Source organism: Macaca mulatta, chromosome 3 (assembly GCF_049350105.2).
Source record: "Macaca mulatta isolate MMU2019108-1 chromosome 3, T2T-MMU8v2.0, whole genome shotgun sequence".
NCBI classification, from domain to species: domain Eukaryota; kingdom Metazoa; phylum Chordata; class Mammalia; order Primates; family Cercopithecidae; genus Macaca; species Macaca mulatta.
Window position 1 is genome coordinate 183765240 of NC_133408.1, and position 15764 is coordinate 183781003.

The 15764-nt window shown below is 35.1% G+C and overlaps 1 protein-coding gene across 4 annotated transcripts in view; it reads right to left on the reverse strand.

The window, feature by feature from the left end:
* Positions 1-14958, reverse strand: part of TCAF1 (TRPM8 channel associated factor 1) — a 51619-nt gene extending 36661 nt beyond the window's left edge. For all 4 annotated transcript variants that reach the window (XM_015135164.3, XM_015135165.3, XM_077997611.1 and 1 more), the window contains exon 1: positions 14743-14958. The gene's annotated coding sequence lies outside the window, so the exon portion shown is untranslated. The remainder of the gene's footprint in view (positions 1-14742) is intronic.
* Between the last annotated feature and the right edge of the window lie 806 nt (positions 14959-15764).

Genomic DNA, 15764 nt, shown 5'->3' on the forward strand with positions numbered 1-15764 from the left:
TTGTGCTGGAGTGCAATGGAGCGAGGCTCACAGCAACCTCCACCTCTCGGGTCAATCGATCCGCCCACCTCAGCCTCCCCAGTAGTTGGGACTACAGATGCCTGTGCCATCATGCCCAGGGAGTTTTTTTTTTTTTTTTTTTTTTTTTGTAGAGATGGGGTCTCACTTTGTTGCCCAGGCTGGTCTTGAAGTCCTGGGCTCAAGTGATCCTCCTGCTTCCCCTCCCAAAGTACTGGGATTACAGGTATAAGCCACCCTGTCTGTCTGCTTCCTCAAATTGAGCTGGTTCCATCTCCTCTTTCTCAGTCTCAGACACCACATTACAAGCTCAATTTTAAATCCTGGATCCTTTCTTATTTCTACTTCCCCTTGAGTTTTTTCTCCTTTCTAATGTTCTGCTTGGAGTAGCTCTGAGTAATGAAGACTGCCATGAAATCCTGAAAGTATTCAAATAACTTTTGAGATACTAAGTTTGGTAAATATTCCACAACATGTGAATAAATGAACAACTAAAAATCCATATTAAAAATATTATGCAATTCTTTAAAATGAGCTCAATTCATACCTTGAGAAATTGTCTTAATGTATATTTTCAGCAATAAAAGTATGACCCTACTTTTTGCAGGGGAAAAAACTGTAATTGCGTGTTTCTGTTTACCTAAGCACAGAAAACATAAGGACAAATTTCGCTGCTTCAGAAAGTGGGGGAGGGTTGAGCAGTAATTTTTTTCTTTAGACACTTCGTATTTTGAAAATGTTACAAGTATCATTTTGAAACGCAAAATAAGACTATTCAGTAATACCACTCTTAGGTGTGCACCCAATATACACATTTTTACTGAAGGACAATGGAATCCTCAAAGCGTCACCATCCAATATAGTCTAAAACTGGAAACTACTCAAATCCTACCCTCCCTGCTTTCTCAGCTCTAATCCACCCTGCTCTCTATCAGCTGGGTACCATCAACAGTAGAATGTTTAAATAAATTGTGGCATATTCACAATGAAATATGGTACAGCAATGAGAATGAATGATTTGCATTTTTCACAATATAGCTGAATCTCACCAACATATTGTAGTGAACTAAGCCAGAAACAAGAGAGTACATACTATATTGTTATATTTACATAAATATAAAAACAGGTGAAACTAATATTTGATACTAAGACTCAGAATAATATTTACTCTTGGGCCAGGTAGTGACTAGAGAGGAACACAAAGGAGACTTCTGGGTCACTGGTAATGTTCTCTTAATCAATTTAGGTGCTGGCCCAAGGTCGTGTTCAGTTTGTAAAAATGTATCAAGCTGTACATTTATGATATACTGATATATAACCACACATGCAAATATCTAACTTTAATAAGGTGTTAAAAATAATGTTTTAGTTCTAGAAATGTAGATAAATGTCCCAAAACATACTACCGATGCAAACAACATATATACACAAAATATTATAAATTCATCACTGAGATGATATTGAAGAGTACACAAAGCCAGAAACAAACTAAAAGCAGGAAACATTGAAGGAAGCAAGCATGAAAGCTGGCTGTCACCACAATGCTTCCACAAAACCCTGGAGAATGTATGGGGAGTGACTCTATGGAGTTTCCAGCCTAGGACATTAGGACCAAGCTCACATAAAGAATTTAATTTAAAGTGACATCCCGGCACAAAGCTCAGACACCAAAGGGGTATTCCAACAGGGTAAAGGTAAATAGTAAGTAAATTTGTATCACACAAGAAATCGATGCAATTTGCTTGTCCTGACCCTGATGAAAGATGAAGGGGAAAAAGATCAATGAGAATGAATAACCACAAACCAGTTTTCCATGTAGGTTTGCAATATTAATTCATGCTACGTCTGTGGATTGAAAAACCCTAAGCAAATAATTTGAGGTGGTCCCGATTTGCTAATGTATTCAATTGGAAGATGCACATGCATATCTTTTCTAGAGAAATTTAACTTTAATATGTCTAGAAATAATTTCTAGGACAAAAATTCACATGAAAGGAGAAGCTCACATTAATAATTTTTAAAATCACATAACACTCAGGAAATAAAGCACAATGAAAGAGAGCCATTACAAACAAGAGAATCAGAAACGCATGAATTACTAGTCACAGAATATAGAATAGCTATGTTTTGTACATTTGAAAAATAAAATAGAAACTAGAAACTTGAACAGAAAATAATTGTATTTATAAAAAGAATCAAATAAAACTAGAAATAAAAAATAATTGAAATAAAATAATTCAAAAAAATTATTGAAGAGACTAAATAGAAGATTAAAGTTGAAGAAAGAATTACCGAGCTGGATCTGGAGTAGAGGAAATTATCCATAATTTAGTCTAAAATCGAAAAAATGATGGAAAATATGAAAAAGGATAGATGACATAGAACGTATAGTGAGAAGACCTAAGACACATCTGATCTGAGGTTCAAAGAGATGGAACAGAAAGATTGTGGGAGAGCTATTATTGAAATAAAAGATTGAATTTTCCAGAGATCTTGAAAGACACCAATCCTCAGATCCAGGGAGTCTAACAAATCCTAAAATGATAAAAAGAAATACTCATCTAAATATTTGTAGTGAATCAAAGAAGAGAAGACACCAAAGACATCTCAATTGGTTCAGCTTACACAATTCTGACTGAAAAATGAAAGTTGAGCAAATTCTCCACTTGAGGGGATGCATCAAGATCAGCTGCAGAAAAGAGAAGAACTTTCAATGGAGATTTTAAACAAGTAAGATCAAGATTCTGAAGCATATCCTCAAAGAACTGTAACAGGAGAGGAAACACGGCTTTACCAGTGTGATCCTGAAGACAAAGCAGAATCAAAGCAATGGCTACCAAGAGGCAGAAGTGGTCCAGTCAAAGCAAAAGCAGATTGGTCAAAAGCAAAGGCCATGGCGACAGTTTTTTGAGATGCTCGAGGTGTTTTGCTTGTTGACTTTCTGGAAGACCAAAGAATGATAACATCTGCTTATTACTGTAGTGCTCTGAGAAAGTCAGCCATAGCTTTAGCAGGAAAACACCCATGAAAGCTTCACCAGACAGTCCTCCTCCACCATGGCAATGACTTTGCCCATTCCTCTCATCAAGTAAGGGCAATTTTGAAAGAGTTTCAATGGGGAATCACTAGGCATCCACCTTAGAATCCTGATTTGGCTCCTTCTGACTTTTGTTTCCTTATCTTAAAAAATCTGTGAAGGGCACCCATTTTTCTTTAGTTAATAATGTAAAAAGACTGTATCTACATGGCTAAATTCCCAGACCTTCAGTTTCTTAGTGAGGGATGAAATTGCTTTTATCACTGCTTATAAAAGTGTCTTGAACTTGAAAGGGCTTATGTTGAGGCAACATTTTTTTTAATTGTTTAATTCCATTTTTTCCACAAACTTCTTGAAATTCCCTCATATCTTTGGAACAATCCTCCCATTGGAAACAATAATAAAATCTTAACAAAATATAGGAAACAACTGAAGACTCGGAAAAGTAAACAACATAAACAGGACAAGAGGACTATAATCCTTGATGAACACAAAACAGGACATGAGTTGTATATTTGCTATGGCTTTTTACTTTGGGACATTTTCCATTTTACAGTGCAGGGTTACTGAGGCTGAACAGGAAGTGTCAGTCTTACTGGTTCAAGACTATCAAACCAGTTGGAGCTCAAAGGGCAAAGTTTCAGACATGAAGAAACCAGAGAAGTTAATATAAAATTTTATATATGAATTCTCCTAATGTCACTGGCTTATTCCTAAGCTATACATGCAAGAGGAGAGACCTCAGGGCTACTTGTAGGAAATAGTGGCCAAAAAGCTAAACATTTGAGCAGTCATTTCAGTGGTTATATTGTTCTGAGAAAAGCAATGGAGTTTATGCCCCAACAAAAAGAAAGGTTCTTATAAACACTCCATGATTTCAGTTGACACATAAGAAAATCCCTGACATATGAAGAAGAAGCATATCTTATGGTTTAAGGACTATGTTCTTGGAGAAAGATCAAACCTTAAATGGGCTAGTCCTAACAAAGCCTAAAACTAATCTTTGATAGCATCAAAGTAATCTGCTGGTACTTTATCTGCCCACTTCCCCAAAAAATCCCCTTGAAAGAAAATAACATCAACCAAAACCTTAATATTTTTTCATCCACAATATTCTGCATTCAATCAAAAATTAAGAAAGAGGTTAAAAAACAGAATAAATTGCCAATAACTCAAGAGAACAGAAAACAGACATGGGCATAAGTGGTTCAAAGCAACTGGGATAAATATGTTAAGAAATTCTATAGAAACAAGGCTGTGGAATTTCAGCACAGAAATAAAACTCATAAAAAAGTAAAATAAAAAATTAAAAAAGAAAAATAATAATTAAAATTGGTACTTGATAGATTGCTTTAATAGCATATTAAACACAAAAGACCAGAGAATTCATGAAGTATAGCAAAGGTAAGTAGAAAGTATTCATACATAAGAGGAAAGAAAACATGATATACAAAGAGATCAAAAGATACAGAAAGAGTGTAACAGGATTACAAGACAGGGTGAAAAGTTGTGACATATGAGTAATCAGAGTCCCAGAAGGAAAGGAGAGAGATAATAAAACAAGCAAAATGTTATTAATTAATGATTTGAAAAATATCAAACCACAAGCTGAAGAAACTTTACGTTTCCCAAGCAGAATAAACAGAAAGAAAACTACATTCAGACACATCACATTCAAACTGCTGAAAACCAAATTCATAGAGAAAATCTGAAAAGCTGCCAGAGATAAAGGATACTTCTCATTTAAATGAACAAAAAATACAGCTAAGTTTTCAAAACAACGATGAAAATGAGAACACAACAGAATTCCTAAAAGCAGAAAAAGAAAAATCTGCCAACCTAAAATTCTATACATAAGAAAAATATTCCCCCAAAATAAAGGCAATGTAAAGATAATTTTAGATATACCAAAGCTGAAAGAATGTATTCCCAGCAGAATATAACAACTAAAACTATTTTTTCATGATTAAGGACAATTATTCCTCATAGAAGCACAGTGCTTTAGGAATTAATAGAGAACACTGAAAAGAGTAAATACACAGGCAAATATAAATGAATACTGACTGTTTAAATAAACAAATATAATTCCTTATGGAATATAGAAGCATATAAAAAAAAACAGAAATCAGTACAGCTGCAAGATGGAGATAAACTTTTAAAATTTTACATTGAGAGTACACAGAAGTAATAATTTAAAGTAGGTCATAACAAATCAGTAAGGTGAACTGTAATATCTCAAGTAACCAATAAAATAATAAAAAAATTTATAATTCAAAATATAGAAGAAAAATTAATAGAAGGTGTTGAATTCAAAAGAAATCAAGAAAAGAGAAAATAAGAAAGAAGAGATTGGACAAAGAGAAAACTGTGCAAATTGGTAGACTTGAACCCAATTTTTTTTTTTTTTTTTTTTTTGAGACAGCGTGTCGCTCTGTTGCCAGGCTAGAGTGCAGTGGTACGATCTTTGCTCACTGCAACCTTGCTTAAACCCAATTTTTATAGATTGCATGTTTGTGTCCCTCCAAAATTTGTATGTTGAAATTCTAACCCCCAGTGGAATGGTATTAGGAAGTGGGCCTTTGGGAGGTAATTAGATGTAGGTAATTAGTGTGAAACACTCATGATGGGATTAGTATCTTTCTAAGAAGAGAAAGTGACTAGAGCTCCCTCTCTTGGCCATGTGAAAATACAGTGAGAAAGGTAGCTGTCTATAAGCTAGGAGGCCAGCCCTCACCAGACATTAAATCTGCTGGTTTATCTTTAAATGTTTTTTGTTTAACTACCAGTCTGTCACATTTGTGTCACAGCAGCCCGAAACGACTAAGATACCAACTATGTAAATAATTATACTAAATATAAATGGATTAAAAAATCCAATTAGAAAAAGAGTTCATTTAGAAGAGAAATATTGAAAGTAAAAGGATGGAAAAAGGTATACCATGCAAACGTTAACCAAAAGAAAGCTAGTATGGCTAGATGTACAATGGGCAAAGTAAACATTACTGTCAACAAGTGTTACTATAGATATAAAACACATTTCATAATGATAAAAGGATCAATTCAGTACAGCAATACAAAAATTTTAAATTTGTATCCCTAATAATACAACTTCAAAATTTATAAAGCAAAGTTGACAATAATAAAAGAAGTAACAGACAAGTCCACAAGCATAGTTGAAGATTTAAGTACATCTTTCTCAGTAATCTGATAAAACATGTGCATAAAAAATCAGTAAGGATATACAGGATTTGAATGACATAATTAACAAATTTGACCCTGTTGACACATATGGTACATATACACCCACCAACAACAGAATATACTTGATTTTTAGTGTATGTCAAACATTTTCTCAAATAAAACATATATTGGCATGAAGCAAGTCTCAAGAAACTCAAAAAGGTGTAGAATATATTCTCTGATCTTAATGGAATTAAACCAGAAATAAATAACCCTAAGTTAATTAGAAAATTCCCATGTTTGGAAATTAAGGAGTACACTTCTGAACACTCCTAAGGTCAGATAAGAAATCACAAGAGAAATTAGAAAATATTTTAATTAAATAATAATTAAAATACAATTTATCAAAATTTGTGGGAGGCAGCAAGAGCAATTACTTAATAAAGGAAAACTATATAGCTCTAAATGCCTACATTAGTAAAAGGGAAAGACTGAAAGTAAACTATTTCAAAATATTAGAAAAAGAACAACAAATTTGAAGTAAATCAAAGAATATAATAAACATAAAAGCAAGAATCAAATTCAAAAATATTTAGAAATTCAGTAAAACCAAAAGTTGGTTTTAATGAACCAAACTAAGAATGATCAATAAAGAGACACAGAGAGTGAATCCATTATAATTATCAGGGGATGTTATTACAATCCCAAAAGACATTAAAAATATAACAAAGTGCTATTATGAGTAACCATATGCCAATAAATTTAACAAATTCAGATGAATTTTCAAATTCCTTAAACAACATAATTTATCCAAAATGGCAAGAAGAAACAAAGTATAAATAATCCTATACATCAAAAAAATGTAGTCCAAAATCAAAACATTCCGCAAAAGAGTTTGGGCCCAAAAGGATTTTTATGGCGAATTTTCCTAAACACTTGAGAAAAATATAATACTAATATTATAAAACTTCTTCCAGAGAATAGTAAACAAAGAAATCCTTCCCAACTCATTTTTATTACACCCAGCATAACTTTGATAGCAAAATCACATATGTACATTACAAGAACAAAAAGCTAGAGACGAATATTACTCAATGAACATAGATTCAAAAAGTCTAATGGTGTGAAAGGCCTTTCAATAAGTAATTCTTGATCGATTGGATGTCTGTATAAAAACCAATGAACTCTAACCCATCCCTCATATCATATACAAAAAATAATCTAAATTATAAAACAAAATGTGAATGACAGAACTATTAAGCATAGGGAATCTTTTTGTGATCTAGAGGTAGGCAAAATTCTCTTCAATACAACTCAAGTCCTAAGCATAAATGTTTGGGTTTACTAACAAAAAAATTAGATATTATAAAAATTAAATAAAGAGGTTATTTTCATTAAAAGACATAATTGCCAATGTGAAAAGGCAAGTCAAAGATTGGAAGAGGATATCTGCAAATCGCTGATACAAGAAAAAACGTATATGCCTATCCAGAATATAATTTAACACACTCACGAAATTGATTTAAAAAAGAAACTATCCCTTTACCCCCAAATGGACAAAATACATCTACAGGTGCATCACAAAATATGGCATTCAAATGGCCAGTAAGCATACAAAAATGATGCTTAATTAGTCATCAAAACAATGCAAATTAAAACCATAGTAAGATACCTATATCCATTCCAGGTGGCTAAAATTAATTATAGTGACAATATCAAATGGTGATAAGGATCTGGAGCTGATGGGACTTATATATATTTCTGATGGGAGTGTAAACTGATACAGCTATGTGGCTAAACTGTTTGACATTACTTAGGCTGATTAGATGTATGTTCATGAAAAGTAAGTTTTTATGTCTACCAAAGATATGTTCAAATGAGATTTATTTGTAATAGTCAAAAACTGGAAAAAATAAAAGTCCATCAACAGTAGAATGGATAAATAACCATACATTACTATAGAAAAAAGTACTGCTATATGCCACTATATGGAAGAATCTTCATCGAACTAATGCTGCATAAAACAAACACAAAAGGATACCTATTTATGACTCAATTTATGTGAAGATCAAGATTGGACCAATATCATGACAGAGTTCTGAATAGTGGTTATTTCTGAGAGTGAAAATTACCTGGAGTAGGGAAAATCAAAGTCTTCCGAAGTGCTGTAAATATTCTATATCTTGATCTGACCATATACATATTTAAAACTTATTGAGCTGTACACTTAGTATTTGTCAACCTTACTCTACGTTATACCTTGGGCTTTTTTGTAAAAAGAAAAATCTGTAAACACACATTGGTAAACACATATTTAATACACTGATGGTATTAAATAACAATCAACATTTGATACTTGCAGGGTAAGAGACAAAGTACTAAGGATCAATTTAACTTAAGTATGCTAAATTAAATCTGTTATAAAACTAGTTAAACATCTTAAAAAATAGGAATTATATGGGTTAAATATATTATAAAATTAAAACATCAGAACTAAAACATGTAACGTCCAAATAATAGAAAGGAAAAAATGGGCAAACAAAGAAAGTTAGAAGAAAAGGTGGGGAGAGGAAGAAAAAAGAAACATAAAAGGCAGGAAAAATAAAAAGCAAATAATAAGATGGTAGAAATAAATCTAAATGTATTACTAGTCACAATAAATATACATGAATTATTCAATGACAAGTTATAAATTGTCAAACAATATTTTTAAAATCCAAACTTTAAAAAAATGCAAGTAAGTTTACTACATATATACTTGAAACATAGATTCAGAAGATTTAGAGCCAAATGATAAAAGAGAGATAAATGAGGCAAAAACCAAAGAAACCTTGATTTGATCTTTGAAAAAAAAATAGGATTTTAAAACAAAAATCATTAACAGGTATCATAATGTAAGGTCCCCATATTATAAAATGTTCAATTTACAACAACTCACTGATAACATAGCCTCAAAATATATGAAGCAAAAATATATAGATTAATGAGAAATTGTCAAATCCACCATCATAGTGAGAATATTTAACATACCTATTTCTGTAATTGACGATTCAAGCAAATAAAAAATTAAAGATATGTAAGATTGGGCTGTATAATTAAAAGTTGTTTTAAAGATATACACAGAGCATCATGTAATTACAGGCGACACATTCTTTTTACGCACACAAAGAAAACTTACTGGGTTTTAAAGCTAGCTTCAGTGAATTTAAAAGAATTGGTACCATGCAATCTCTGACTACGATATAAATTAGGCAACTACAGCCACAAGATAACAAAAGAAACTTCAAATGGCCAAACGGAATTTAAAAGGTACTTATCTAAAAAATTCATGTCTGAAAGAAGAGACTATAAGGAAAATTATAATTAAAGCTACATGATCAAAAATAATCATATCAAAACTTGTAAGATGTAGCTAAAAAGTAGTGATAGAAATTTATAGCTTTAAAAACTTACATATGAAGAAAAGCTCAACATTAATGAGCTAAGCATATAAAAGCTTAGAATATAAATCATAGAAAAAATTCCAAGAAAGAAGGAAGAAGTAATAAAATAAGTAAAAATATGAAAAAGACATAAAGCTTTTATGTTGCTGTTTGAACAACTAATAAAGTAGACCAAGTTCTGGAAAAAATAAAACAAAAAGAGAAAGAAAATATACACATACTAATAATAAAAAAGTGGCCATATCAACAGATAATGGAAAGATTTATAAACAGAATAAGAGGATATTATAAACAATTTTATTGATCTTGAATATATATATTCATGTATATACATTTGACCCTTGAACAATGCAGGTTTGAACTGCCTTGGTCCACTTATATCTGGATTTTCTTCTATCTCTGCCACCCCAGAGACAGCAACACCAATCCCTCCCCTTCCTCCTCATCCTCAGCCCACTCAATGTGAAGATGACAAGGAAGACCTTCATGATGATTCACTTTTACTTAATGAACGAGAAATATGTTTCTCTTCCTTATGATTTTCTTAATAACATTCTCTTTTCTCTGGTTAAGAATATAACATATAAAATATGTGTTAATCAACTGCTTACGTTAACAGTAAGACTTCCACTCACCAGTAGCCTATTAGTATTGAGTTTTAGAGGACTCAAAAGTTATATACAAATTTTCAATTCTGACAGGGGTCAGTATCCCAACTACTGCATTCTTCAATGGTCAAATGTATTTTTATATATTGAATAAACATAAACATATATGTATACTAATACACTCATGTATATGTGAAATTGTTACATATCTTGGAAAATACAATTTATCACTACTGACTCCATAGGGAAACCTAAGTAGTTCTACAATCATTAAAATCTTCTGACAAAAAACACTCCAAACGCAGATGATTTTACAGGTGATTCAAGGAAATATTCAAGGACCAGATAATCCCAATCTTGCACAAATTCTTCCAAAGAATAGCATAAGGGAGAATACTATTCATATTATTTTATGATAATACCAATATCAGAAAAGGATAGTACAGAAAAGTATAATTACATGCCAATCTTAAATCACACATATAAATATAAATATCTAATGTTTACCTTTGTATCTATATCCACATACAGAAGTTACTACATATTTACCAGGAAAGGTTTATTCCAAGAATACAAAATTGGTTTAATATCAGAAATTAAATACTATACTATGTTCTTAATATAGTTAAAGGAAAAAAGTATATATATTCTCAACAGCTACAGGAAAACCATTTGAAAAAACATCCATTTATAATAAAAGTGCTTACCAAAAGAAGAACAGAACTTTCTTATCATGGGGAAGATGGTTACAAAGTAACTATAGCAAATGCCATTTTTAAGTTGATATAGTGAAATATTTCTCTTTATTATCTTAAGGACAAAACAAGATGCCCTTTACTACTTTCATTCAACAGTGTACTGGAGCTCCTAGTCATTGTCATAAGACAGAAAAAAGAAATTAAAGGTATAAGAATTGGAAAGGAATAAACAAAATTATCCTTATTTTCAGATGATTGCCTATGTTGCAAATCTGAAAGAAGCTACAGGTAAATTTAGAATTATTAATTTTCAAGTTTGACTGATATATAATATATAAAAGGCAACTGAATTTCTGTATGCCAGCAACAATAAGCTACAAAATATAACTTTTACAAAAGGAAATACTTACAATAGCAGTAAAAATATAACGTGCCTAGAAATTTAACAAAAACTGAGCCAAAAGAAAACAATAAAAAATAGTACAAAACATTGAAGATGACATAAATAGTGTCATAAACCATGATCATTGAGGAAGAGAGCCAATGTCTTAGAAGTAATTTCTTCCCAAAATGATTTATAGCGCAATGGTTTGAATGTGTCCCTCAAAAAGCAGGTGTTGGAAACTTAATCCCCAATGTAACCGTGTTGAGAGGTGGGCTTAATGAGAGGCCATCAGGCCATGACGGCAGAGTGTATGAATTAATGCCGTCACTACGGGAGTGAGTTCATTATAAAAGGCGGCGTTCACCCTCCTTTTACTTTCTTTCGCCCTTTTTCTGCCTTTATGCCATGATGACACAGTAAGAAGGCTCCTGCCAGATGCCAGCCAGTCAATCTTGGACTTCCCAGCCTCCAGAACTGTGAGCTGATAAATTTCAGTTTCTTATACATTACTCAGTCTCAGGTATTTTGCTACGGTAGCGCAAAACAGACTAAGACACAGAGTTGATCCAATATCAATCAGAATTCCAGCAGGTTTATTTGCTTGTTTGTTTCTTGTTTTGGAGAACTTGATAAGTTTATTTAAATATTTATATGGAAGGTCAAAGGTCCAAGTAAAACTAAAACACTCTTAACGAAGAAAAAACAGGTGATAGGACTTTTCCTACCAAATTTCAAGGCTTTTAATAAAACTATAGTGGTTAAAAATTATTAGTATTGAGGCAGAGTTAGACAAATAGAAAATAAGAATGGGCTTAAAACAAATTCATGCTTATATGGAAATCCTGATTCATGCAAATCACTGGTGCTGGGGCAATTGATTATCCATATGGAATAAACAACATAAAAATCAGTTTCCATGTGAATTAAGTCTAACAGCCAAAGGCAAAACCATAACACTTTTAGAAAACGATACACTAAAATTAATCTATGATCTTGAGAAAATAATTATCAAACAAGACAAGCTATAAAAGAAAGTACTACTAACTTGAAATTAAATTCAAAACTTAGATTCATTGATAGAGACAGAGAAAGAAACTGACATAAAGACAGAGAAAAAAAAAACCTCAAAAGCAATTCGGAAAGATGTCTGTGGCATATATAGCTAACAATTATTGTTTAGTACCTAGATTATATAAAGAAAGCATTCCAATGAGTCAATAAAAAAGGTAAACAATCCAATATAAAAATGAATACGAGACAGGAATCAAAATTTCACAAAGAGCACAAAAACTGATCAACATATAAAAAGACAGCCAATCTCATTAGTTATGGGAAAATGCTAATTAAAATCACAGTGAAATGTTATTTCATACCTGCCAGACTGACAAAAAATGAAATTTTACAAGACCAAGCTATGGCAAGTATGTAAAGCAACAAACGTTCATCCACTGCTGGAGGGAGTGCAAACTGGTTTAACACTTTGGAAACAGTTTAGAAATGACCTAATAAAATTGAATATACATAAATCTTATAATTCAGCAATTCTACTCCCAGCTGTATACTCTAGGGAAGCTCCCACGCAAGTGTACTTGAATATTAGAGGACGTGGGCAGGCTTTAAAGTGGCCCCAATAATCCCTGCCTCCACGTGTTCATGTCCTTGTATCACCCCCTTCCCTTCAGTGTGAGATGGACCTAGGGACTCACTTCTAATGGATAAAAAATGGCAAAAATAATGGAATGTCGCTTCTAAGGTTACAAAAAGAATCTGACTTCTGTCTTCTCTTTTTCTCTGTGGGAGCCTTCACCCTGGGGGGAGTAAGCTGCCATGTTGCAACCATTCTTTACACAGAGGCCCATGTGGCAAAGAACTGATGTATCCAGCCAGGGTCATTGAGGCCAATCGGCCTGCCAGCAATCACGTGAGTAAGCCTGGGCGAGGTCCTCGACCCTACACCTAGTCTTGAAATGACTGAGGCCCAGTCAATACCTTGATTGTTGATACAGCCTGTGAGAGACCCTGAGTCAGAGACTCCCAGCTAAGCCCCTCCTGGATTCCTAATCACAGAAACTGTAAGATAGGAGGTAACATGATTTATTTTGCTTGTTCGCTTTGGTTTGAAGCTGCTAGGTGTTGCGGTAATTTGTTACATAGCTTATAGATAATTCATACACCTCCAAAACTAGAAACAATCCAATGTCCATCAGCAGTAGAATGGATAAATTATGTACACTTACACCATAAACGACGAAAATGGAAGGAAGCATGAAAGATGAATCTATAAAACTTAGGAATACGTACAGGATAATGTCATTGATATAAAAGTACAAAATTGAGAAAGCAAACACGTATGTTTTAGGAATACACACACAAATATGGTAAAACTAAAAAGAAAAGCAAGGGAATCATTAAGACAAAAATCACGAAAGATGTCACATCTCAGAGAAGGGAGGAGAATGGGCATCAGTTTGGACTCATGGGCTTCTAAGGTACTGTGGCACCCTATTTCCTGACCCAAGGAGATGGTCAGGCATTCGTTTCATTATTTTTAGACCATTCTGAGATGTTTCATGTACTTTTTATTAAACATTTTAAAAACCAAGTATTGAAACCAATTCATCAACAAATCACTAGTTTGGAAGATGAAAGTGATGGACCGATGGTTGGCTGGTCAGCTAGACAGACACATTATGTCCTTTATGTCTAGTTCGAGCTGTACTTCTTCTAAATTTCCATGATTATCCAATTCGCAAAGATCTTTTTCTCCTGTACTCAAGGCCTTCTTCCGTTGCAGGTTGGGCCAAACCAGCGGCCAGCTGTCGGCTGTTTACCAGCGAACTGTATCATCCAGCACTTGCTGCTTCAGGCCAAATGCATTCCAGACTAACATTCAGCCTGAATCCCCGCGCGGCTCTCACCGCAACCCCTCCCCAGGTCCCTTCCCCCACCACAAACCCACAGCCAGCCCGTGGGCGCCTAGAGCACTGGGGTGGATAAGAACTTCCACCTGGGCTTAACAGAGACAAGCTAGCCTAGAAGAATGCAAGCCCCCAGCAGGCGAGATCAAATCGCCTCGAGGGTGCCTGCTAGCTCAGATCTAGATCTTAATGGCTTCTTGGGAGCAAAAAACAAATCCTACGAAAATAGGGAGGGTCATCGCCTCCCGCCCAGCAGAGGGCATAACAATGCGGCGAGATGAAATAGGGACCGAGCTGCAGAGAAAAATCATCAACGGGGTAGAGACTAAGGAAGGGATCCTCGGTGGAACGGCTCTATCACCTGGGGGAGCGCGGAGAGGCCGCAGTCTACGCCCGGCCCTCCCCAGACGCTCAGCATCGCACCCCGCTCACCGCTCCCCGCCCCGGACACTAACCCGGAGCCCAGGCCTTGGTCACCGCGGGCCTCTCCTGGTCCAGAGTCTACGCTGAACCCCACTCACTGTTTGCCCCGCTGTTCCCTGCAGCGCGGGTTCGGGGCAGTAGGAACCTGCTAGGAGCGGCAGGCAGTTGTTCCCAGGAGGAAGCAGCTTCTCTGCCCAGGAGTGACAGGGCGGCGGGCTGGAGACTGCAGGATGTGGAAAACCGTAGGCGGAGACTGCGGGGGCGGGGGGTGGCGAGGAGGTGCCGTCCCGGGAGCTGATTGGTCGATGCGCACGGGGGCGGGGCTTGGGCGTTGCCGCCCCACCCCTAGACATCAGAGGCCCTGCCCCCAGATGTGGCTCCGAATCCCGGATGCAGGCCTAGGCGCCCGCCCAGGAATATAGGGAGTAAATTGTTGAAAACAAAACAAAAGTGAGACTATTTCTGAACAAGTGAGGGCCTTGATAAATAGCGAGAGATGTTTATATAAAATAATACACGACTGTTTTTAAGGACGAGTAAAATCTATCGGTTCTAGATATATTTTTTAATTAAAAAAGCAAGTTGTATTAAAATTGAGAGTAGGATCTCTTTCTTTCTTTCTTTCTTTCTTAATTTCCTTTTTTTTTTTTTTTCTTCGGGGGCTGGGTCTGGTTCTGCCACCCAGGCTGGAGTGCAGTGGTGCAGTCATAGCTCACTGCAGCCTCAACCTCCCAGGCTCAAGCGATCCTTCCACCTCCTCAGTGGCTGGGACCACAAGTGCTCCGCCACCGCGCCCAGCTAAGTTTTTGATTTTTTGTTAGAGAGGGGGTTTCACTTTGTTGCCCAGGCTGGTCTCGAACACCAGGGCTCAAGTGATCCTCCTGCCTCGGCATCCCAAAGTGCTGGGATAGCAGGCCTGAGCCACCGCACCAGCTTTAGCATTAAATTCTTGTATGAAGAAGACATGCTGCATGTGCTTATGTAAGAGGCGGGGCTAACGGTGGAGAAATTGTCTGTTGATTCTTACTTTCACAACCACTGAATTGTTTTTTTA